The 26,955-nt window shown below is 43.0% G+C and overlaps 1 protein-coding gene across 8 annotated transcripts in view; it reads left to right on the top strand.

The window, feature by feature from the left end:
• Window positions 1-26,955, top strand: part of FOXP1 (forkhead box P1) — a 743,550-nt gene that overhangs the window by 108,942 nt on the left and 607,653 nt on the right. For all 8 annotated transcript variants that reach the window (XR_009555435.1, XM_060239546.1, XM_060239545.1 and 5 more), the window contains exon 2: window positions 16,765-16,824. The gene's annotated coding sequence lies outside the window, so the exon portion shown is untranslated. The remainder of the gene's footprint in view (window positions 1-16,764; window positions 16,825-26,955) is intronic.

The raw sequence follows: 26,955 nt of genomic DNA, 5'->3' as shown, positions 1-26,955 counted from the left end.
AACTGCCTTATTGCTGACGATGAGCAATTTATATTTTAGCTGTCAATTTTAAATTGAACCTATTATATTAGTGGTTGATAGATGTTGGGGTGAAATAACCTGGGGAAAATTCGGGCTTAATTTATTATTGAATTAATTAGCTATTAAGGCAATTGATTCGTATTGGCTGATTAAGTAGGAGTACAAATTATTGACGGGGGGATTTAGTACTTAATTAGCTTAAAGGGAGATTTGATTAGTTAATTGACCAATTGATTAGATTAAGGGGTTTCAGAATTACTCAACCATTTAGGGGAGGTTAATTGGCAGGGTTGATAGAGCGATTGGGGGGAGTGGCTCTTAGCTAGCAAGGGCAGTGGTGGCAGAGAACAGAACTGGAATACAGGAGCATAACAGGGCATCCTATATTGTTCTGAGGTGACTGTGGAGACCAGTGGGGTGAGATGACCAGCCTGGGGATTTCAGTACTCCTGGAGAGGGGAAGATATGACAATGGGAACAGACACAAATGTAACGAAAGGTGGTGGAGACGTGTGCGTGCTCGGCCCCTTCCAGTCTGTGTCCCATCCCAGTGGTGACAGGGGGTGGGGCCAGTTTGAATTACTCGTCTCCGTCACTGGTGTTATGCAATGCCAGGTCCATAAACAATAAGACCTCAACCCTTCAGGATTTCCTGAGTGAACAGGATATGGACCTGGCATGTGTGACTGAGACCTGGGTACCTGATGGGGAGATGGTAACCCTCTCCCAAGTAGCCCCCCCGGGATATTCAGTCTTTCACCAATCATGGACCAGCAGGCGGGGGGGGGGGAGGAGTGGCACTATTCATACGGGAGGCTTACTCCTTCCGGGCTCTCCCGACTCCAGAGATCGATGGCATTGAATGTGCGGGTCTGAAGTGGGATGTAGGAGAGGGTTTGGTGATCTGGCTGGTGTACCAATCACCTAACGCACCAACCAGCGCCTTCTCGTCCCTGATGGAGGCCGCAACAGGCTGGGCGTTGGAACACCGAAGGATTTCAATGTCCATGCTGATGATGCGAAGTCCAATCCGGCGACAGACTCTCTCAATTTGTAGCTACACCCACACATCAGGCTGGGCACATGCTGGATTTGATCTTTGCGTTGGGGGTTACAGTGACCCGAATTACTGCTGATGCCATGGTCGGACCACTATGTCCTAAAGGCCCATGTGGCTGTACCACCCCAAACCTGTTTAGGTGACGAGCGTATTTTAGCTCGCCCGCGGAACCTAATGGACCCAATACGGTTCCAGAGGGAACTGCGGGATCCCTGGCGACTTGCTTGATGACATGGTTGAGCTATGGCAAAATGGGCTCACCATGGCCATTGATGAGATGGCTCCTCGGCACCCTCTGCGCCCCCACTCAAAGATGGCACCGTGGTACAACACGGATTTGCGATTGATGAAACGGAGGCTCAGACGACTAGAGAGGCAGTGGCAGCATATTCACGACAAAGCAACTAGAACATCTTATAGAGAGTATATGAGATCCTATGAGATGGCAGTCAAGGCCATAAAGAAAGTTTACTTTGCGGCCAAGATTGCATCCGTGAATTCACGCCCGGCCCAATTATTTAGTATTATTTGGACTCTTACAACTCTGTCACAAGGCAGACCAAATCATAGGGAATTGGAGATTGGCTGTGAGGCTTTTGCAACATTTTTTGTGGATAAAGTCTCACTGCTTCGCTGTGACCTCCCTGCCACAATTGAAACAGTATGTGACCTCGAGGCTCCATGCCTGTTTTCTGGATTGGCTCTAGGCAGTTTTACAACACTCAGCTTGGAGGAAGTTGACAGAATCCTCACAACTGTACGCCCAACAACATGCGATTTGCACCCTTACCCATCCTGACTGATTAAAGCATGCCGGATGGAGCTTCAATATCCTATGCGGGATATTATAAATAGGTCCCTCTCAGATGGGCTTTTCCCAAGGCCTCTCAAAGAGGCGATAGTCCATCCCCTCTTGAAAAAACCAACACTAGATCCGGCTGAATTGGCACACTACTGGCCGGTCGCGAACTTACCCTTTTTGGGTAAAATTATAGAGAGGGCAGTAGCGCTGCAGTCGCAGAGCTTTCTGGAGGATGCTTCCATCCTAGACCCACACCAGTCCGGCTTTCACCCGGGCCATGGGATGGATACGGTGCTGGTTGCCTTAGTGGATGATCTCCAGCGACAACTGGATCAAGGCGGGTCAGCTGTACTGTTGTTGTTGAACCTGTTGGCAGCTTTTGATATGGTCAACCACCAGTTTGCAGGTTCACCGCTTCGCCGATGCGGGGATTCAGGGGTTGGCCTTGCAATGGGTTTCCTCTTTCCCCTGTGGTCGGGGACAAAGGGTGGTGATCGGGGGACAATTGTCCCAGAGACATCCGCTCAATTGTGGGGTGCCTCGGGGCGGTGCTCTTCCCGATGCTATTTAATATCTATATGCGCCCCCTTGCCCAGATTATCCGGAATTTTGGACTGGGTTGCCATCAGTACGCTGATGACACCCAGCTCTATCTGCTTATGGATAGCCGGCCTGCCTCTGCCCCAGAAAACCTGGCCCTAGCGCTACAAGCCATGGCAGGATGCCTCAGGCTGAGTCATCTGAAGCTGAATCCGACGAAGACAGAAGTCCTTTGTCTGAGCCGCGGTGGCCTGGGAAGGGAAATCCCTCTACCAACCTTTGATGGGGCACCACTGATACTGGCATCCAAAGTCAAAAGCTTGGGGGATGCTACTGGAGCCCACATTGGCTATGGAGGCCCAGATAGCAGGCACTGCGAGAGCCGCCTTTTTCCACCTTAGGCGGGCATGACAGTTGGTCCCCTTCCTAGAACACAGCAATTTAGCAACAGTGATTCATGCAACAGTCACCTCGAGACTAGACTAGACTAGACAATGCCCTCTACATGGGACTGCCCATGTCCTGAATCTGGAAATTGCAGCTGGTGCAGAATGCGGCAGCCAGGCTGCTATTAGGCCTCCCTATGTGGGACCATATACAGCCGGGACTGCACTGGCTGCCAATAATATTCCGGATTTGCTACAAGGTGCTGGTCGTTACCTTTAAAGCCCTATATGGCCAAGGACGTGTCTACCTTAGGGACCGTCTCTCCCCATATATTTCCCAGAGGGTACTCAGATCTGGATCACAAAACCTATTAGCAATCCCTGGGCCGAGGGAGGCGAGATTGAAGGCTACTAGAGAAAGAGTCTTCTCTATTGTGCCCCCCCACTGGTGGAACCAACTCCCAGAGGATGTGAGAGCCTTGCGGGACCTTGTTCAGTTCTGCAAGGCCTGCAAAACAACACTATTTTGAATAGCTTTCAACCAAAGTAAATAGATGCCCAACACCACTGAATGTATGGCATGAATTTTAGCACTATAACTGCTGTTTTAAAACCTATATTAATAATTTAAATTGTCTAAACTGTTTTAACTTTTTAACTGAACTATTATTGTAATTGCTTTTATTGTTTATTGTTGCTATTATAATGTTGTTAGCCGCCCTGAGCCTGCCTCGGCGGGGAGGGCAGGATATAAATATGAAAACTAAATAATAATAAATAAATTTCCTTTTAGAGTGTATAATATGTGACCTAGGAGTTATATCAATGGCAATGGCATGTATGTATATTCCATGAGAACTGATATATTATTTCTAACTTTTACTGAAGCACAGGAGGCAGGAGTACAAAAGAAGAAATGGATGTTTACTGTTTCCTTGGTAACCTTAACCTCTGGTGTTTAAAGCAACTGTTGGTTGAATGGTACTGTAACAACATAGGTTCTCAGGATCTACTGAGGTAAAACATTTAACTTAGCAGAACCCAAGAAGCTACATTGTCACAGTACCATTTCTTAGGGAAATACTATTACAAAAGGTCTTATATATTAACTTAACAAAATCAATTCAGAGCCAGCAGGTACCTTTGGAATTCTGACAGAGAATGGTGGGTACAATCACAAAATAGCTGTCATGGGAGGCGAAACCAACCACAAAATGGTTGCCACAGAAGGCGGAGCCACAAAATATCAAGGAGTAAAGTTATGCATGACTTGGATAATAGAGCTTCAACATTTCAGGCAGAAGCACTGTTTAGGGCTGCCAATCCCCAGGTGGGGGCAGGGGATCCCCCCATTTGGAGGCCCTCCCCCCGCTTCAGGGCCATCAGAAAGCAGGGGGGGAGGAGGAAATGTCTGCTGGGCACTCCATCATTCCCTATGGAGAACGATTCCCATAGGGTATAATGGAGAATTGATCCACTGGTATCTGTGGCTCTAGGGGAGTTATTTTTTGAGAGGCACCATATTTTCAGCATAGCATCTGGTGGCTCTCTTCAAAATAACCCCCAAGTTTCAAAAATATTGGACTGGGGGTTCCAATTCTATGAGCCCCCAAAGAAGGTGCCCCTATCCTTCATTATTCCAAATGGAGGGAAGCCATTTAAAAGGAGCGTGGTCCCTTTAAATGTGATGTCCCTTTAAATTGTGCTTGCCACACCCTTATTCCCAATTCCACCCCCAAAGTTCCCAGATATTTCTTGAAACGAACTTGGCAACCCTAGTTTAATGGGATGCCTTTTAAAATCAACATTTCCTCCCCATATACACAAAGTATTGAGCTACGAAAGAAACCCTCACATGGGAGTATCTGTCTTCATTTTGTAGACATCTAAAACACTTATGCAAAAGAGAGTTAACAAATTATTTTTTGAAAGTGGATAAGATTTGATGTAGCAATGTTGTCATCCACTTCCACCTGAATTATAAAATATACTAGGAATAAGGTCTGTTGTGAAGAAAAGTGCAACAGTTTCTAGAAAGAGGCTCTGGGAAAATGCCCCCCCCCCCACTAACTTCCCACCCACCCATGTGAAGGCGTTCACTCCTCCTTCCACCTCAAGGTTTACTGATATCTGCCATCTGGAGAACAGTTGTAATTCTGAGTGATCTCCAGCCCTCACCTGGAGATTGGCACGGTGGTTCCGCAGGAGGAAATGGCTGATTTGGAGGGTGGAGTGTATGGCATTATACCTGTATGAGGTCCAATTCCGTCTTCAAACCCTACCCTCTCCAGGCTCCACCCCTTAAATCTCCAGGAATTTCATAACCTGGAGTTGGCAACCCTATCTCCTTCCCTTTATCTGCCCCTCTGATTTCAGCTTTTCATCACCTCCCCTCTCCCTGCAGCTTCTGTCTAGAGAAAGGACAATCTTTCTTCACAGTGGGGAGGAACCAAAGCAGCTTACATCATTCTCCTCTCCCCCCTGTGATCTGTACAACAACCCTGTGAGGGTAGGTTAGGCTGAAAGCCTGTGACTTGTCTGAAATCACCCAGTCAGCTTCCACAATTATGTGTATACCAAATTTAATCTAATGTTGAAAGTTGCTTAATTTTTAGGAAGTCATTTCTAAAACCTTATTTTAAGAAGTGTTCTTTTGTCGATTTTATTTTTTATAACTACATTGCCTTTTACTACACTTGTACCAGATTACAGTGTTCTAACTAATTGGAAGTACCATAATAGTTTCATTAACCTTAGTGTATCTCAGTCAGTCATTCTACATATTAAGTGCCCCACCTGTAAATCCAGATTTGAAGAGGTAACAAACTTCCTGTAGCCTGCTATTATACCCAAGATATGCTTTTATCCCCCTGGAACTCCAATTTCAGTTTTTAATATTATATACCAAAAAAACAGTGTCTCATTTACAGATTTTTCTTTTAGGTAGACTTTATGTGCAGAATTTCAGTTTTCTGGGTTGCCTGAAAATACCATTTTTGGGTACATCTTGTGTTCTTTATGTTGATGAAGAAATGTATAAAATATTCTTTAAGAAATATTGCACCAAGTTCAATACCTTGTAGTCAGTTGGTGGGGAGAGTAGCCAAGACCCTCACGAGTATCACTGGCTGGTTTTCCAGCTGTATCCAACATTCCTAATATCTTCTTCTTCTCCTCCTCCTCCTCCATCATATTTTTACATTTGTGTGTGTGTGAGATTGTGCTCCTGTGCCTGGAAATCATGGTGACCTCTGGTGACTCCTGCTGGGGCATGGAGGACATTTAGAGAAGTGGCTTGATAGCCTGCCTCTGCCTTCGAACTCTGGTAGTCTTTGGAAGTTTCCCATCCAAATACTTGCCTGAGCTATCCAGGCCAGGGTGCTTTCTTAATCTTTAGAGTAACTATGACACATAATTCCAGTTGGAGCTATGAAAGCAGGAGCGGAATTGATGTGTGGGGTGTAAGTACAATCCAAATGGCACTCCAGAATGCATCCTTTCTTTAGCATAAGAGAAATTATTGCATTGTAGAGCTGTTAAGTAGCACTTCTTCAGCACAACCATCACCACCCTTTAATTAGGTCATACAAGGTACTGGGGCTCACAACAGGAATCGATTTCTCACAGACACCTAAGAATTCTCACATGTGTTAAGGTCATCTATATAAGGTATAAAGTCATTTGCATTTTTGCATGCAAATACAGGAGAATTCAGGTTTGTTCAAAGCAATATTAATTTGAGCAGCACAGTAGCAGTTCCTAGTGTAGTCACTGTAGGAGGGAGTATATGATTGGAGGATAGTTCCCCCCCCCCTCAAGGAGCATTTAAGTTCCCTGCTCCCATAGCAGCACTTTGTGTAGGACAGTGGAAAAGGATTAAATAAAAAAGTTTTGAGACTTTGAGATTAGGATTCTGAATTGGTATCTAGCAACACTGATTTTTCTGGTGTTTTTTATCTATTAAAACAATAAAAGTCATTCATTGGGACAATCCACAAATATTTTAGCAAGAGAATAAGACTCCAGTTATCTGAGTCTAAAGATAATTTTGTGTCTACAGATTATCTGTGTTTTTGTATTTTCAGAAGTTTGCATTTGGCTTCTGCAATGAAAACAAGTATGTATGTGAGTTTGTGTTCTTGTCCAGCCTTTGTTTACAATGTAAACACGTGTTGTTGCTTAATAACCCAACCCTGCTGAAGACTGCTTCAGGCCAAACAGTCAATGTAGTGAAGATGTGTAATAAATCTGCTCCTTCAGCTCCTCTATTATGTTCATTTTAATGATGTGATCAAAGGCACAATCCAAAGAATGAAGGCTGTGGATACATAAGAGGACCATGAGGACCCAGCCCTTCAAACATTGAGTCCAGCTCCCAGATATAGTGAGAACATGGATATTCAGTTCCCACAAAATGTTATACCTGTAGTTGCCACATACTATATTGGTAGATTTCCACCCTGGAAATCCCCCATCCCTGATGGTTACAGTCAAAGTTGTCATGGGCTCATGTTCCAAAAAGAAAGATCCCTGATTTGGTTGCAGAAGTGCCCTTACTGGAGAGGTACAGAAACTCTTAATTAAAGTTGAAATACTAGAGTTTAAAGGGAATGTGTTGTCAAAGTCCACAGCTAAGGGAGAACTCAAAGAGTTAGGTCTACACAGCAGCATCCTGGGTTTTGCATTCTTGTACTGATTGCTGATTTCATGTAGCCATTGCATGGTTTCCCAAACCCCTCTCAACCCTCCAAATATGGCATCTAGTGGTATGTTGTAGAAAGATCTGTGGAACACTTGCCACTGGGGGAGGCTTCTCTCACAGTCTCCTAGATTACAACTGGTGTGGTGTTGAGAAAATATTGCTTTACATTGGTATTTCCAGACTTTTTGACGCAATCATTTATTAAAAGATTCCGTTTTTGAAACTGTAACAATACAGATATAAGAAACAGTTTACAAAAGTGTTAACTTCAGGAAAACAAATAAATTATGTGGCTGTTACACAATTATATGGAAGGAAAGATGCTCCTAAAAATTAAATTATGTCCTTGCTAGCTATTGATCTCTGTGAACAATGTGGAAGGTCTGGATTGTAGTGAACTTGATTAAGCCAAAGTATTATTTAGAGACTGGAAAACTGAAAAAGTTAACTGTTATTTGAAGCTGAAAAAATACAAAGCAGAGTTTAAATATTAGGGATTGTGTTATTAAATTAATCATATCACTTTTTCTGTGTATTTCATGACATGTCAACTGAAACATAAGCACATCAAACAGTAATTGTTTATTTATACAATTAATTATATTTGGAAAATTAATGCAATTTTAAAATTAAAGTTCGAAAATGTGTTGTTCGAACTAAAGGAAAGTTGTATGTTAACAGGTTAACAATTATACGGAAAGTTTTATATTCATATTTAAAATGTCTCTCCAATTAGCAACAATATTCTTTTTTAAATATGATTTATGCTACCTTGAGCAATGGAAATAATTTCAGGTGTTCTTTGATCAGGGCAACTATGTTTTTTGCCTTGGAACCATAATGCACTTTTTTTGTTGTTTAAAAAGGTGCTAGTATTTAGGTTGCACTGATTTCCACCAATTCTGCAGTCAGGGCTTGGGGACCCTGCTACCAAAAGATGCTGGTACTCAGTACTCATTAGTGCTACCACAAAAAAAGCCAAAACAAAGATTGCAACACTGTTCAAAGCATTGATTAAGGGAAAAAAAATTTAATACCCATGTGGGTTTGCCAACCTCCAGTTGGGGACTGGAGTTCTTCCTGAATTAAACTGATCTCCAGACTACAGAGATCAGTTCCTCTGGAGAAAATGGTTGCTTTGGGAGCAGGGCCTTATTAATATTCTGCTGGGGTCTTTCCCTCCCAAACCCTCCCAAAGCTTCACCCCCAAATTTCCAAGGATTTCCCATTCTAGAGTTGGCAATCCTATTTTAAAAAGTTATCAAAAGGATTAAAAGTATGTGAATTTAACATGCAGACTAGTTTCTTATACTGCATGTAAGAATTACTGGGGGTGGGGTTTGGGCTTGAGCTTTCATCGTGAAGTATTTTGGGGAAATTTTGCTATAGTCCCACTTCCAGCTCTCACTACTTCCTAGAAAGGCTAGGGTTGACTACCACTAAAGGCTGTGTATTAATATTTTAAATAAGTGTTTACGAGCTTGTTTTAATTGATCTTTTGAGTTGCTTAGCTCTGCCTTGAGTATGGATAATAGCAACAAGGCAGGGATGAGTTTGACTGCAATAGCAGTGGCAAGAAAGGGGGATGGATTTGGAGGGCCAACTGTGTCTGTATCTTCAAATAAGAATTGTGGCGTTGAATTTCTTCCAAAGTACTGAAGGCTGCATAAAACACTAATTCAGTCTGGTGTTTTTAGAACTGGGGGGAAAGTATTGTCATAACTATTATGCTTTAATAAAATATAAAGCAATCTAAATTTTCACTGAAGATTTCCTGGTTTAGATGTACCTGTTAGAAATGAAGGCAAACTCTTCATAAATATCCTTTATATATAAAAGCCTTGTTGTGGTGGCCAAATGGAGCTCTCCCATTGGCTTAGAGGTGCATTCCATGCACTCCATAAACCACTGGCCCATCATGGCTCAGTCAGTGTCTCTGGCCTCCCATTGGCTGATTCCCCTGCCTGCACCTACTGTAGGCTGGGAAAATTGAACAAACTGCCAAAACGGTCTTACCTCAGAGACAGACATATCTCCAATGCTTCTCTTTGTCAACTGGCCTCAGAAAGGCTCTACTGCAGCTCTACTGTGGCCTTGTGAAAGGCATCATGACTGCTTCTGGCAGCACACCTCTGCCATCCCATCAATGGCTCACACAGGTGGCCTCCCCACACACACAGCCTCTGAAGGCCACCAAAATAGCCAGAGAGCTACATCCCCCACTGTCATGTGACTAGGCGGTAAGGCCTGGCCCCACCAGGAGTGCTTCCTCTTAGGCCATGGCTGTTGCCTCTTTCCTGTCACTCCCTCTCTCCCTCCTCCCCTCAGCCTTGTCCTTGGACAGATGAGGATTGGGCCACTGGGGAAGCTGCTAGCCAGAGGCTGTTGCTGGGCAACCAAATCACAGATTTTCAGCCTAACCTACCTCACAGGGTTGCTGTGCAGATCAAAAGGGGGAGAGGAAAATGATGCAAGCTGCTTTAGTCCCTATTGCAGAGAAAGACTGCACTTTTTCTAGGTAGAGACTGCAGGGAGGGTGGAGGAGATGGAAAGCTGAAATCAGATAATTTCCCCTACAAAAAACAGCCATCTTGAGGCACATACTCTATGGAGGGGTGGCCAAACTTGCTTAATGCAAGACCCACATAGAATAAACATCAGATGTTAGAGAGCTGCAAGACATGAACGTCAGATGTTTGAGAGCGGGAGGGAGGGAGGAAGGAAGGCAACTTTAACTTAAAATGTGTTCTCTAAGCTGCTGGCTGGCTTGGCTTGGAGAAGGTAGCAACAATGGATTGCAAACAAAAGGAAATGCTGAGCTTCAGCATATGTGTGACCATTGTTATGCCCTCCTGCACCCCCCTCCTAATAATTATTCTTCCTTCTCTCCATGTTACTGCCATATTTTCATGCAGATGAGACCTAACAGTAACTTCTCTGTGAGTAGGAGAGGGAATGATGCAGGCAAAACAAATCTTTGACACTGCTCACTCCCTGTGTTTATTCCACTCACAGCAGGGCACTGGAAGTACAAGATACATAGGCAGAATGTGAACCTTTGGGTTGTGTTTTTTTTTATGTGTGTCTTTTTGTTTGTGGTTTGAAGAGGATAAGGAGACTACCAGAACTTGAACAAAGTATGTTTTTACTGTTTTGGGAAGAGCCAGATAATCAGCACAAGAAAATATTACTGAGCAGAAAAGAATTTTTTGTCATTTTTGTCATCCGTTTCGTTGAAATAAATAATTGAAGTTGTGATGCCTTTGAAGAATAGTAGCCACTTCAAAATTGCTGCAAGTTGCCATGTATGAAGCAGTAGGGTTGGGCACAAATTATTATTATTATTATTTTAAAACCTACTTTTTAATGTTAAGACTATCAATTAGAAAAAGGACAATCAGTCAAATTAGTTGGGGGGAAACTCCAAGCTAGAAAGAATGCCCAAACAAAACCTCCTATAGAGATAGAAGTTTTGTTTTCAAAGTGCAGCTCTAAAACGTTTTAATCTTTATTCTGTATGGGGAATGTGCAGTCAGTTTTAGTTCTTGTGTTCCTTTAAACCATTTTACCTTTTGATGCAATATTACAGAGTTTATCTACTGATCTAATCTGAGATCATTTGAAACCATATATGAGGAAAGATAAAGAGCAAAAGAGATTTTTTCCCTGGTAGGAGCATATAATATATACATTGGTGAGGAGTATTTGAATGTAATTTGCACCAAGCACCCTTAAAATTTAGGGTACCTATTAACTGTTTCTGCTACACATAGGTGATAAATTCCTTGAACCTGTAAAACCTCTTCATTGAAGAAACATGTCACCATTTTACAACACTGGGTTATGTTAGTTTATACAAAAGATCCTGGCTTCTCAACAAGCTATTAAAAGTCATATAAAGCTAGATGGAGACAATTTTCTATGTGTGACCTATATTGGTCAACTACCTATAGAAAGTCCTGACATGGATGGTAGAAGCTAGCCTGATCTCAGAAACTAAGCAGGGTTAATTCTGGTTAGTGTATGGCAAACCACCTCTGTTAGACTTTTGCTTTAAAAACCCTACAAAGTCACCATAATTCAGCCACAATTCGACAGCACTTCACACACTCTCACCCCCCCACACACCTGTAGAAAATTAGGTTTTGCTTGAATTTGCAAGTTCACAGCTTGACACTTTTGGCAAGATGTACTGATAAGTTTACTCAGAAGTTTACACACTGACAGGGCCTTTTTGAGCAGGAACACACAGGAACGCAGTTCCAGCTGGCTTGACATCAGGGTATGTGGCCTAACATGCAAATGAGTTCCTGCCGGGCCTTTTCCTGTGTGAAACAATGGTGGTGTCACAGGGTGTGGCCTAATATGCAAATAAGTTCCTGCTGGGCTTTTTCTACAAGAAAAGCCCTGAACACTGAGCATAAGCAATGGAACTTAGTGGTGATAGTGTATATATTTATAATTTTTTTGTATGATTTTGATGAAAGCTGGAATTGTAGAATATTTGCAAATAATAAATTAATTACATGGAATTGATAGTTGTTGAAATTATGGTATGCTTTGAAGGAGTCAAGAGTGTAAATTAAATTGTATTTTTGTATCAAAAACTGTTACTAACACCCTAACCGATATCTTCTGTTAGTGGGAAGCTTGAAATCTCTACTTCTCAGGAATGTGTTTTGTTCTCTCAGAGCAGGCCTAAAAGAGGTCTGAATTGGAGTGGATGTTTTGCAGAGTTCAGGCTTGTTGGCAGAGGCTTCTTTTGAGCAAAATATGTAAACACCCTATATACAAACAGAACTGGGATCTCGCTAGTACGATATTTTCCTGTCACAAATGCTTAGCAGCTTACTTTTCAATTAGAACATAACTATCATTCCTCTTAAAATGGACTCTGCTTTTTCTCTCATGGTGTTTATAGTATATCTTGAAAAAAGGTTGTACAAATGCTCTGTCTTTCCTTGTTCTGGAGAGGTAAGACCATGGAAGAAGCTAACCGTCTTATGTTATTCCTGTCACAGTTTGAAGCATACTGATGGCTCTTTTAAATGTGGTTTCTAGAAGTATTTAAGAACTCCTATAAGCTGGTGTTTTTCCACAACATTCTCTAATCTCATGTATTTCAGCCTGATATGCAGAACCTCAGAAGACATTTTAGAGGTGATTGCAAGCAGAAGTCTCTCATGTGACCATACCACTTCAGTATGCATATGGGGGGATTTCATTCTTTAAAATTTTCCTCTGATTAAAATTTCCTTCACTGTGGAAACATAACTTGTCAAATAAAAGACTAGGGTATAATGGACCCGTGCTGTTTTTTTTTTCTGTGATGCAGATTTTCCCGCCAAAATTCTTAGTTTCCTGACTGAGCAGCCCCTAGTAGCATGAAGATTCTTAATTTTCTGTGTGTCCCACCCTTTTTGTCAGAGGAGTTATTTGGCTTTTGCCTAGCTCAGATATTTGTTGTGGATAAGCAGAAGCCCCCTTTTTAATCCTTTTATTGAAAATCACACTTGAGAGGTTGTGAAGTTCAGTCTGAAATAACAGTTTTATTTACAAGCACAGCTGGGTTAGGGATAGAAAGGGTATGAGAAAGCTGAGGTAAATTTCATTGTATTTACAGGTTATAATATTTTTAACAGACTACAAAGTATTGTTGGCATTTATTTTAATACATTCTTGGTTCTTTGAGGGATTTATTTGTTTTAGAGATTTCTTTGTAACAATGTGTCTTCAGAAATATTCATTTAACTAACTTAGCTTCTGGTAGGCAAGTATTTTCTTCTTGTACTTATCTCTTTCCCTGTGAGATTATAGTGTTCCCTTTGACTCTGGAAGTTTTTTCAGAAACCAGGGGTCCTTTTAGAGATAAACCTATTGAATAACTGAGAAATACTCTCCTTCTGCCAACTTAATCTTCAGTTCTTAGCACTGTGAATAAATGGCTGACCCAAAGACTCTTTCCACACTCTCCTTTTAATCCATGTTCACCATGGTCTCCTCTAAGCAATTCTGCACTAAAATTGAATTCGACCTTCTTTTATTCCACCCCGCCCCCTTGTTCTGGATTACATTACCTTCTTTCAGCAGTTGGTCCAGTTTCAGTCCACTGTTGCCCCAGGTTTTTTGGATGCTATTTTGCATTGGACTTAATCACAACAAATCTAGTGCTGAAAGGGAAAAACAGAGTAAATGGTAAACGTGCAAAGGGACTTAGTATGAACTTTTTTATTTTGAACTTTTCCTCAGATTCTAGTAGTATTCAGTAAGGGCAAGGAGTTTTGTCCCTTCACTTTCAAAATGATTTTGTCTGATTCCCTCTGACAGACACATCAAGTCCAATTAGAGCTGCCAGGTTTTATCTTCTCCCTGGCAGGGGGATTTTGGAGGTGCTCTGGGAAGGGCTATCCCTGTTGCAGTGATGACACACAGAGTGATGTAATCGCATTGGGGATGCAGCTCTGTGCATGCATGCCTCCTCCACACTTTCCAACAACCATTTAAAGGGAACCTTTCCTTTAAATGGTTGGGGGGAAAGTGGGCACCACTCACACCTGTCCTAGAAGCAGCAGATTCGCCATTTGCAAGGCAGGCGTGGTCCCTGCTTGGAAAGAGTGGGTGTCATGCCTGCTTGCCCTGGAAGCTGCGAATTTGCTGCTTGTAAAGCAGGAGCTTGGAAACAGTGGGTGCCTTATGCACCTGCCCTGCAAGATGTGAATTCTCCACTTGCAGGGCAGGAGGAGGTAGCCTCTGCTTGGAAAGAGTGGGAGCCATGCACAGGTGCAAGGCAGGTGCACATAGCACTTGATTTTTCCAAGCAGCAGCTATGGATAATTGTTAGGGTGGGGCTTCCCCCTTGCCAGCCAGCTGGCCGGTGTCTGGGGAGAGCCTGAAAAATTGGAGAATTCCCTGCCCCCACCTGAGATTGGCATCCCTAGTCTGACTTGCTGGAGACAACAGACCTCTCCCAATAGACCCTTTTCATCAGCACTCAGCTGCTCTTAAAGTTCTCCTCTGCTGTGGGGGGGAACGGTGACCAGCAGGCAGCAGTCTATCAGTTAAACTCTGCATTTCAGAGCGGCATTAACTCTTTTGCTCCCAGCTCTCTGAAATAGCTGCACTAGGGAACCTGTTTTTTATGTTCGGTCCGTCACACTGGGTTATAAGTCTTTTACCCTGAGCTATCAGGGTGAAGAGAGATTATGGCCTGGGTGCATTTTCAAACAAGCACTCTGTTTGCCAACTGCAGTGAATAGAGTTATAGCCAAGGACTGTACTCATGTCTCTCTGTCTTTGCTTATTCAGATCTCAAGTGTATACCCAGAACAGTAGTCTTGTGAACCAATGATTCTTAACCTGTGGGTTGTAAATCTTGGGTGGTATATGGTTTGCTTTCAGGAAGCATGTTGGATTATGAAAGCAGAGGACTGGAGTGATGAACAGTAAACTACTACCAAACATTTCACTGACAGGAAGCAGTGTAAACATAACCATGAAGACTTGCTGCTATGCAGCATTTTTTTCTCTTCAGCTTTGTTTGGTTGCATCAGCTCAACTAATTAAGCTTTAAGTTGAACACCTTATGAGCATCCACAACATGGAACCATTTTGTGATCTGTCAGCAGCAAGCAAACATGAATATTGCTCTACCACACCTTAAGTATCATTTGTGAAAGAAGAGCCATATTATTTTGCATAATGGTAATTTGCCTATTATTTTAACCCAGGGGTTTGCAATTTACAGCACACTGTAGAGCTTTGATATGGCTCTTTATTCTGATTTTATAGACATGTTTGAAGTTTATTTTTGTAAGATATATCATTCCTAGATGAATAGTTGTCATTTTTCTAGATTTCTATCCTTTACATATTTCTTATTAATTGCCATATGCCACATGTGAGAAATAAACCAAAAAACTTTAACCCACAACTTTTTGCTCAAAGTGTTCTCTTCATTTGTAAAGAAACCTCCCCACCCTGTCTAACTAAGCAAACATACAGAAAGCTCTTTCAGATGAACTGATTTTATATCTAAGTTGTTTATCTTTGCTGTCTTTTTACCACCGTCTGTTTGTTGTTTTGATAGGAAAAAAGAAGTTAATTCTTTTAGGGATGTAAAATAAATTAACATATTCTCTGTATGTCATTATTAACATAGCCAATCTACAAAACCCTTTATAAGAAAAATGGCTTTGTAATGGGGACACCGTGAGGTTCTTAACTACACACTGCTGGGAGCCGCTCTAATAATGCCTAATGCAGTTTTAAGGAAGTGAATCAGTAGTAGAAAGTAGGATAGCTGCTTGACTGCTCCCTTTCCTGACAGGAAGAAAAGGACAGTGATCAAGCTGAGATCTTCAAAGGAGGCCCTTAAATCTCTGGGATAACATGAAGAATGGGATGTACACAGTCTGTAGTAGAAAGGCAGCAACAAATTGTAGTGAGACAGATAATTCTTGCAGGAGCATTTAGATGACTCCAATCTTTTTCCATTGCACATTAAACAGTACCAAAGTGCACCGAAGATAATGGAAAATTCTTGTGCAGTTTTTCTTTTGGGTTGTTGTTTATGACATGACATTGGTAATGAAGCACTGTATCTAAAACTCTGCCAAGAAGGGAGGTGTAGTGGTCCCATACTGCTGTTTAGCCATGCACAGACACTTAAATTGGATTGCCAAAATAACAGTACTGTGTGCTTATTTAGCTTCCCCTCTTGTAAGTGTGGGATGTAACCTCTGTAGAAGGTTCCCCACATCTTTTTTTTTTTTTTAATTTTAGAGGTAAGAATAGAAAAGATAATTACATAATGGATTTGGTTCTTTTGATTTTGGCATAGATATTCAAATGTCACAGTAACATTTAAGATGATAAGATAGCAAGGGATGATTTTATTTCAGTCTCTTAAACGCTGTATTAGATGCATGATTTTTTTATTTTTGTTGAAACTACAAATACTGATTTGCCAGGCGTGGAGGTTACCAGGAAAGAGATCTAAGTTATAAGGGTCATTAATTTCTGTTCTTCAGAACATTGGAAGAAGCTTAATTTAATATATATATATATATATATATATATATATATATATATATATATATATGTATATATAACTGAGAGGGAAAGAAAACAATTACATTCTAAAGAACAGACATGGGATTTAATCAGTTCAGTCTACATGTTAAAGAAAAAAATTCTATTGGTTAGTGTTGACATTTAAACTAATGTGACTTCCCTTCTCCTCTTATTTTGACAGGTAACTCTTCCTGAAACATGGCACAGTGACAATCAGTGACAAAAGAGTGAGGCCATTCAGGTTTGTTTGTTTTTGTTACATGTTTGCTTTTAAATATGTAGTATAGTGTGAGGCGCAGGGGTGGCCAAACTGCGACTCAGGAGCCACATGTGGCTCTCAAACATCTGATGTTTATTCTATGTAGCTTTTCTGTTAAGCTAGTTTGGCCACCCCTGGTGTGAGGCATAACGGTGGTTAGAAATTGCTGATGGATCACTCCTATGTGGTGTCTGCAAGGTAGTTTCATTATCTGTGAATATACTCCCATCTCAGTATGCTTTTGGAGATTTTTCCCAAAGTTATGGTTGCTTACTTTATAATCAGGTATATGATCCAGGATACCTATTCAAAAACATGAGTCAGGGGTGATAGTGGTAGTGTCTCCATTTATTTATATCTACGGAGCACAGGCCTATAATTTGCACATTGATCCTTTCAGCAAAGTCACTAAATGCATAATTGACCTCCACCCTCGGCATGCAGGAACTACATGTGCTCATCAGAATGCAAAGTAATAGCACATTGGGAAAATGATGGTTGTGTGGATCCGCCCATATTCACAAGAGAATTTTGACTTGTGCTTCTATGAGACACACCTCACTGTTGGAGGTAAAGTGCCACGTTGACAGCCATCAGGTCAAAATGGCAAGAGGACTCTTAGAGTTATATACGTCTTTTATCCTTCTGTCTGCACTTTAATCTAATATCAGATTCAATTGATACTATTGATTACGTTCCCTTCAAACCCGTATTCAGTGTACGGTACAGAACTCAATGTGTGGTAAAATGTTATTCTTTTTCTATGTGACTTGAGCATAAAAGGTGAAAGTATACAATTAATTTGCCAGCACTTTCTTTAAAATTGTATGCTGGATTTCTGTGAAACGCCGTATGGCGCAATATTCCAAGTAAATTATTGTTATTTACTATGATTTTTTTCCCTGCATATTTAAAGTCAACAATTATGTTTCCCTTTTATACTTAATGGCTTTGTACAGTATTTTTAGAAACCTGGTCAAGTCTTACTTTACTGAGTCTGAGCACTTGATTTGCACAGAACAGATTTAAAAATATACCATTAGAACTTCAGCTACTTTTCTGTAACCCTTAATACATACACAATGTTTTAAAATTTTGAGAAGTGATCTTACAACACAAAAATGGCCTGAGGAAACTACGAAGTCCTTGATATATTCCATGATCCCTCTTATCTGGATACACTGGGATCTGACATTAGTTTCTGACATCTTTTTAACTCTATATTGTCAGAGGTTAGAACAGTAAATAGTAATGTAAAGACTGGCATGCTTTGAAAACTCACTGACAATGATACATAAACATTACAGTTTTTGTAGTACATTCTAAAGGCTGCTATAGGTAGTTGTGTCAGAATGAATGGGGTTCAGTGACCACCATGTAATGGATATTCAAGACTTTGCACATGGCAACAGCACAGTGGGCTTTTATAAACTGTGCAGTTATTGACAAAGAAGCATACCCTTGATGCAGGAGATCTCACTAATTATCAACCAGTCTCACATGTTCCATTCTTGAACAAATTATTTAGATCCTTTCCAGTCTTGTTTCAAGCCTTGTTGTGAGACTGAAACAGCCTTGGTAGCCCTGGTAGATGAGTTGGGCCTGGAAATGGATAGAGGGAGTGTGTCTCTGTTGATTCTCCTGAACATCTCAGCAGCTTTCGATGCCATCAATCATAGCATCTTTCTGGATTGCCTATATCGACTGGGATTGGGAAATACCATTGTGCAGTTTTGTTCCGGTCCTACCTAAGGGGAGATTTCAGAAGGTGGCATTGGTGGACTGCTGTTCAGTCCCTTGGTCTTTGGCCTGTGGGTCCCACAATGTTCTATCTTTTCCCTGTGCTTTTGGACATTTACATGAAACTGCTGAATAAGGTCATCTGGAGATTTGGGCTGGGCTGTCAACAGTATGCAGGTGACACTCAGAAGAAGAAGAAGAAGATATTGGATTTATATCCCGCCCTCCACTCTGAAGAGTCTCAGAGCGGCTTAAAATCTCCTTTACCTTCCTCCCCCACAACAGACACCCTGTGAGGTGGGTGGGGCTGGAGAGGGCTCTCACAGCAGCTGCCCTTTCAAGGACAACCTCTGCCAGAGCTATGGCTTACCCAAGGCCATGCTAGCAGGTGCAAGTGGAGGAGTGGGGAATCAAACCTGGTTCTCCTAGATAAGAGTCCGCACACTTAACCACTACACCAAACTGGCTCTCTCAGCTCTTTCTTGCACTTCCAGCTGATCCCAGGGAGGCTGTGAAAACCCTGAACATGTACCTGGAGGGAGTTTTGGAGTGGATGGAGGCTAATAAACCGAAGCTTAATCCCAACAAGATGGAAGTGCTATTGATGGGTGGAAGATCTGACTCAGAATTTTAGTGTATCACCCATTCTCTGTGGGGTTGCAGTCACCTTGAAGGAACAGGTCTGTAGTCTAGGGGTGCTCTTGGACCCAGGTCTCCTACTGAATTAGTAGGTGGCAACTGTAGCCAAGAGCTTCTTTTACCAGCTTTGACTGGGTAGTCAGCTGTCGCCTGGTATGGTAGATAATTCACTGAAAATGTCAAGACAGTGTGCGTTTGCAATAAAAAAGGCCAACGCCATGCTGGGAATTATTAGGAAGGGAATTGAAAACAAATCAGCCAGTATCATAATGCCTCTGTATAAATCGATGGTGCGGTCTCATTTGGAGTACTGTGTGCAGTTCTGGTCGCCGCACCTCAAAAAGGATATTATAGCATTGGAGAAAGTTCAGAAAAGAGCAACTAAAATGATTAAAGGGCTGGAACACCTTCCCTATGAAGAAAGGTTGAAACGCTTAGGGCTCTTTAGCTTGGAGAAACGTCGACTGAGGGGTGACATGATAGAAGTTTACAAGATAATGCATGGGATGGAGAAAGTAGAGAAAGAAGTACTTTTCTCCCTTTCTCACAATACAAGAACTCGTGGGCATTCGATGAAATTGCTGAGCAGACAGGTTAAAACGGATAAAAGGAAGTACTTCTTCACCCAAAGGGTGATTAACATGTGGAATTCACTGCCACAGGAGGTGGTGGCGTCCACAAGCATAGCCACCTTCAAGAAGGGGTTAGATAAAAATATGGAGCAGAGGCCCATCAGTGGCTATTAGCCACAGTGTGTGTGTGTGTGTATATATATATATATATATTTGGCCGCTGTGTGACACAGAATGTTGGACTGGATGGGCCATTGGCCTGATCTAACATGGCTTCTCTTATGTTCTTATGTTCTTATGCTTTTCCTGGACAGAAAAGTGCTCTATGTGGGGCTGCTATCATAAGCTTACTGAATGATGCAGGCAGATTGTTGACTAGAGTGGGTTGCAGGGACCATATCACTCTAGTCTTGGTCCACCTACACTGGCTTCCATTTGTTTTTGGTTATCATTCTTGACTTTCAAAGACTATATGGTTTGCAGTCAATATACCTGAAGGACTGCCTAACCTCTTATGAACCTGCCTGACCAGGTACACCTGCCTTCTGAGATTAGGTAGGTGGCAACCTGGGAGAGGGCTTTCTTGGTCATGGTAACAAAGCTCTGAAACGCTGGCCCCAGGGAGATCCCTCTGTCCTCTTCTGTAGCAATCTTCTGCCAGTGGATTAAGACTTTCTTGAAGGATTGCCTGATCCCTTATGAACCTGCTCAACTGTTATGCTCATCTTTGGAAGCCATGCTTCAGGTGCACTTGCCTTCTGAAATTAGGTGGGGCCACTTGGGAGAGGGCTTTCTACTAACAGGAGGGAAGAGGTAATTTCCATCAGTTCCCCATTCTGCTGCAGACCACCAATTTGCCTCTTCTTGTCCTCCAGAGCAGCATTTCAAGGAGATCAGTGGCTGTAGGGGGAAGGGGGAGCCAGGAAAGATGTCCCACTGCAAAAAGTGCCTTGCATGAGCAAAAAAAGAGAGTTTGGATCCAACCGTTTATCCAGCCTGTTGGATCTACCCAGTATTCATTTAGTACCTGTATTTAATGTTCCGTCTATTTCCCCTCCTCCTATTTAGTGGAACAGTTCACGTCCTGAGCAGAATAGAACTGCTATAATTTTAAAGACCCTACATGGCTCTGTATAGCTGCTGAGCAGCATTTCCTTTGTTAATGAAGAGCCACTCACATGCACAACTTAGAGGGAATGTTGCCTGTATTCTTTAGACACATCAACTCTTGTATTGCTCAGTGCCTCATACTCTCACAAAACGTTATCCATTTTTCTCAAGAGGCTGTGAGGTCTTTCCCAGATCAGGGGTGTTGCTTACCATGGGATCTTATCATCAGACCTGCTTCTGCAAACCCTTTCTTCAGCACTCTTTCTGTTTTTCGTTGATGTTATAGCTTCTGACTTTTACATTTCTTGAGTCTTGATATCTGAGCTGCTGTTAACATAATGTTCTGTGCTCACCAATAAAAGTCATCTTCATAACCGTTGGAGCTGAATCTGTGAACTCAAGTGACATATGTAAGACCCTTTTCATACATCATTAGTAGAGTCATCATCCTTTTCTCTTATATAGATGGAATTTGTAGAAAGAGAAAAAAATATTCCTCACAGTTCTCTCCTCTCTTGTTGTTTTGGAGGGTTCTTTTCTCTTCAGCAGTGGCTATTCGAGAGAGAAGGGAGAGGTGGGAAGGGAAAGCAAATACACAAAATGTCATTAATTTCAGAATTCATAGCATGTTACCAGAATTACAAGATTCACTTCCAAAATAAGATAGTCTTGTGCCAGCCAAATAGATGCAGTTGGCAAGCAGCATTTAACGTTAGGCACAAATTCAGTACACACCAAGTATTTCTGATACTGAACTTGGACTGTGTCTATGTGGTAATTGATTTTCTGTTTGCTGTTATGAGTTTGACCTTCACAGAACCACTGATTTGACTTGATTTTGAAGGTGCTGACTTGAATTGCCAGGCCTGCCAGGAATATAATAATGGTGGCATGCCTATTTGCATATGCTTGGATAACACATGGCATTTAAAAATTATTGCTAGAAACATTGTTATGGGAAAGGTCTTTTCAGTGGTTCGCAGAAGAGTCATGTCTGCGCCAGTCATCAAAGCTGCAGTGATATTGAGTCAGCATCATTTGTTTGTTTCAGTATTGTTCTTCATTTGACAAAATACATTTTTCTGCATTTAAGTTATCAGTTGTAACTTGAATTCATAGTCACTCTGGCTGGTGAAGGCAACCCAAATGAAGCTGATCTGATCTGAGATAAACTGACCTGTACAGAGACAACAAAATGCTCAGATTTGTGATTACTTCTGCCCTTCATGGAAAACTAAACCTCCATTCTAGATGTTGGTATTCCTGAATTATTTGGCCATGCTGACATTTCTCCTGCACTTCTTTTTAGCAGTAGAAATGTTCTTTACTAAGATGTCTTTTATAATATAGTTTGTATTAGTATCTCAGAAAAAAATCACTTCTATAGAAAGTTCAAGAAGTAAATATTATAATCAGTGAAGCATCATAAATAACTTTTATGTCTAAATCAAGCTATTAAAAGCTTTTTTATTTTTAAGTAGATAGGGGGAATAAAATAGCTGCATAGTTCATAAAGTGGTATACTATTACTGCCTGCTGTGCTCATGAATTATGCCAGCTTTTTACACTTGTGAAGTAAAAAGCGGATTAGAACTGTGATCAATGTATTATCCTATATTTCTTATTGTTCATTATATTTCCTTTTTGAGAACCTTTGTCGTCTAAATGGCTACTAATGACATAATTACAATTGTTTGTCACCACTGTAATGTGTGATTTCCTATCTCCTTGTGAAGATGTAAGTTAGATAAAGGAGGAGTTTTGGCAGGAAGACAAAGTGCAGTGATTTATTAAAGACCAGATGTGGTTGTTAAAAGCTTTTTTTTATACAGAAAAAAACCTTAATTGAATGATGTGAAATAGAAATGAAATATCTGAGCACGGCAGTCAGAGGCTGTTGTTGTGGGTGACACAGTTACTCATAGCAGCATGGCAAACTAGCTGGTTGTTTTATTGTGTACAGATTTATGGCCAAATTTAAATAGGATGAGAAAGTGCTAAAGATAAAAAAAATTAACAACAATAACAATACATTCCAGATATTTGTGAAACATGCTATAATCCTAAATAGAGTTATACTCTTCTGAGCCCATTGACTACAATGTACTTAGAAGTGTGTAATTCTGCTTCAGATTGCACTGACTGTCTGTTACACCCAGACTGTAGGGAGGAGCAGCTTGGGAAAGTGGCTACAGAGGTGGTTGCAGGAAAACGAGGTTTCCATCACAGCTAGGGTTTCTAGTCTTCAGGTAGTGGCTTGATAAATATCCTGGGATTACAACTGATTTCCACGTGACATAGTTCAGTTCACCTAGAGAAAATGGACACTTTGGAAGGTAGACTATATGGCAGCACTATACCCTATTGAAGTCCCTCCCCTCCCCAAACCCTGTCCTCCTCATAGGGTTGCCAATCCCCAGTTGGAGGCAGGGGATGCCCTGGTTTGGAGGCCCTCCCCCTGCTTCAGGAGACCAGTCCCCATAGCGTATAAATCGATCCATAGGTTGGCTGTTTTTTGAGGTAAAGGCATCAAATTCTCAGCATAGCGTCTGGTGCCTCTCCTCAATAAAACCCCCCAAGTTTCAAAACGATTGGACTAGGAGGTCTAAATATGCGAGCCCCCAAAATAAGGTGCCTCCATCCTCCATTATTTCCAGTGAAGGGAAGGCTTTTAAAAGGAGCACAGTCCCTTTAAATGTGATGGCCAGAACTTAATTCGGAGTTCAATCATGTTTGTCATAGCCTTGCTACTGACTCCATCCCCAAAGTCTCCTTGCTCCATTCTCAAAGTCCCTAGATATTTCCTGAATTGGACCTGGCAACCCTACCTCCTCAGGCACAACTCAGTTAACTGAACATCCTTAGCTAGGCAGTTTATGTGGCTCTTCATGTATATAAAACATTTCTCATTCAGTTCCTGGCATCTGCAAGCTAAAGGAACTCAGATAGTAGATGCTGGGAAAGATCTTTCTCTTCCTGAATATTAAGACTGTTATCTTAGGATCTTCTTCGTGGTCTCTGTGCAGTCCCACACATGGGGTCTTGCCGCAGGCAACGGATCCATACCTCGGAGCTCCAATAGCTCGCCTATAGCGTCTTTTGGCGCGCTTTCCTCCCGCCCTGGGGAGCAGGCAGCGACTGCGCATGCCTGGAGCGGGGGGAGAGCGCCCATTCCACTCAGTTTCTTCCCTACCGCCGCCCGGACAACACCCTCCTCGCTGCGTTCCTCCTTAGCTCGTCTTTTACCTCATCCTTTGCGTTTCCTTCTCTTCATCTTCACTGGTATCGTATTCCTCTCTTCTTATATTTCCCTTTTTCGTCCCGGAAAATTAAAAAAAAAAAAAAAGCCCCGTCTCTGTGCTATCTTTCCCCTCTTCTCCCTCCCCTCCCTCCCTTGTCCAGAGCGCATGGAAGGGAAAGTTACCTTTAAAAAGTGCACGCGCTGTGGGACCAAAATCCCCACCTCGGACGGCCACAGCCACTGCCTTTTTTGCCTGGGGGAAGCCCACCGAGTCGACTCCTGTCCTCACTGCGCGAACTTCGGCAAGCAGGCCCGTAAGAACCGTGCAGCCAGGCTCCGGAGTTTCCTGATTGAGTTGTCCCTGAGGGCTATGCCCGCGTCGGACTCGCCGCCTCCCCAACAACGAGCGGGAGATTCGGCCTCTACGGACGTGTCTCTCTCTAAGCAGAAGCACAAGTCCGATAAGAAATCATCGAAGCACGCCGATACCGGCCATAAGGCTTCGAAGAAATCGCGCCATCTTGAATCCACGGATTCGGCGCCCAAAAAAGCTCGTCATTCCGAATCGGCTGATTCGGCTCCCAGGAAACTCCACCAGTCTCATTCGGCTCCTAAGAAGCCTCGGGCACCTACCTCGGCTTCGACACTCATGGATTCCACGGCCCCAGCGCAGCCGTCACTTCCGCTTGAATTGTCGGCCCCGTCGGACGTCATCACCGACATGCCGCAACTGACGCCTCATTCATCCACAGCAGTGGAAGTCATACCAATTCAATCCCGTTCACCTTCGGTGCACAGCGTGGTTCCTGCCGACTTTCTACAGCCCGATCTGACTACCGATTCGACTCAGGCATACCTTAAACCTCCTCTTCGGATCGGATCCTTCCGAGATATCGGGATTTCTCCCCTGTACAGGGACTCCGCAACTCAGGCTCCAGCTAATCAAGGTCGTTCGCCTACTCATCGAATCCGTTCTCGTTCGCCTACTCATCGAATCCAATCCCGATCGCCGACTCTCCGAGGCCGCTCCAGATCTCCACGTAGGCGCCGAGATTCCGGCTCTTCGGGTTACTATCAGGACTACTATGCCTCTGCAAGGTACGACCGCCATTACTCTCGGTCTCCTTCGCCTAGACACCGGCCTTACCACCATTCCTCTCGGTCCCCATCTGTCGAGGGATCGCGTTACTCCCCGTACTCAGCAATCCGGTACGAAGACTCTCCTGGACCCCGTGGGCGTGATCGGCTTCGCGATTCCCCACGACTCCGTGATCTTGAACGGTCTCGAGATTCTCTTCGACCCCGTGATCGATATTATCCACGGCCCCGTGATCAACATCGGACCCGGGAACCTGATTACTCTGACTATTCCCCTCGACTCCATGACCACAGTCGGGTTCGAGAACATGAATACCATTCCAATCTGGAACCGCTTCGAGCCCGAGACCACTATCATCACCGTGATGTTGCTAGGCCGCGCACTCCATCAGCCTCGGCTTCGATTGCTCCTCCGGTCTCCACTCCTACAGACCAACGTGATCAGATCGTTAAGCCTAAGACCGTCACTTCGGACCCGATCCCACCTCCTCATCCTCCTTCGGGTGAGGACTTCCACTCCGAAGGTGACTCGTCAGCATCATCAGACTCTGAGGACCATCCAGACTCGGTAGTCTCGGACTCGGCGCCACAGCCCCGACTTTCCCCATCGGATGCGTCCAAGGCCTATCTCCATCTGATCACCACCATGGCCGAAGCCTTAAATATTACTCTTCCGTCGGACTCACCTAAGGTCTCTGACATCGTACATGACCTCGTACAAGCGGACTTCCCACCAGGTTCACTGCTTCCAATGCTACCTGTGCACCTCTAAGGCCTCCGCGAGACCTGGGACAAGCCTGCTTCAGTCCCACCCACCTCTAAACGCTTTGACTCTCTCTACAGAGTTCACGCTCCTGAGGCTAAATTTCTTGCTTCTCATCCAGCACCTAATTCTATTATTGTGCATTCAGCCACTAAGGCTAAGCCCTCCAGACATCCGACACCTCCAGACCGAGAGGGCAGGAAATTGGACACCTTGGCCAGGAAAATGTTCAACCTTGCTTCTACAAATTCCAAGCTGAACAATTATCTAGCCTACTTTTCGGCTTACATCTTCAATTTGGCCAACCAATTTACACCTCTTATCCCTTCCCTTCCCGAACCTTCTCAGAGGACGGCCTCTAGCTTGGTATCTGAGCTGTCTAGAGTGTCGAAACAACAGATAAACACCATACGCCACGCTGTTTCCTGCTCTTCCAGGGTCTTTGCATCATCTGTTGCCCTGTGTCGCCACGCCTGGCTGAGGTCCACCAACTTGCAACCGGACATTAAGCAAAAGATTGAGGACCTCCCTTTTGATGGTCTGGGCCTCTTTCATGCCTCTACTGACGAGGTTCTCACCTCAGTAGATGATGGACGCAAGCGTGCGAAACGCTTGGGAGTTTCCCAACCGTTCTCCCAACAGTTCAACCGTACAAAACCCTGGAGACCATCATTCCAGAAGCGTCAACGATCACCCAAGCGGAATGACTTCTGGAAGAGAAAGAGTGTGCAGCAGAAGCCTCAGTTTCAACAAAGACCTCGGTCACAACAACTCAAAAAGTCCTCCCTTCCTTCCAAACAGTCTCTTTGACTTTCCTCAAACCCCACCTGCTTTCCGCACACGTCTATCACCATTTCTTCCCACTTGGAACTCGATCACAACCGACTCCTGGGTGCTGACCATCGTGCGCCTAGGTTACGCAATCGAGTTCATTTCTCCACCTCGCCACC

This window comes from Heteronotia binoei, chromosome 5 (assembly GCF_032191835.1).
Source record: "Heteronotia binoei isolate CCM8104 ecotype False Entrance Well chromosome 5, APGP_CSIRO_Hbin_v1, whole genome shotgun sequence".
In the NCBI taxonomy this organism is placed as follows: Eukaryota; Metazoa; Chordata; class Lepidosauria; order Squamata; family Gekkonidae; genus Heteronotia; species Heteronotia binoei.
This window is presented reverse-complemented; position numbering and strand designations above follow the sequence as displayed.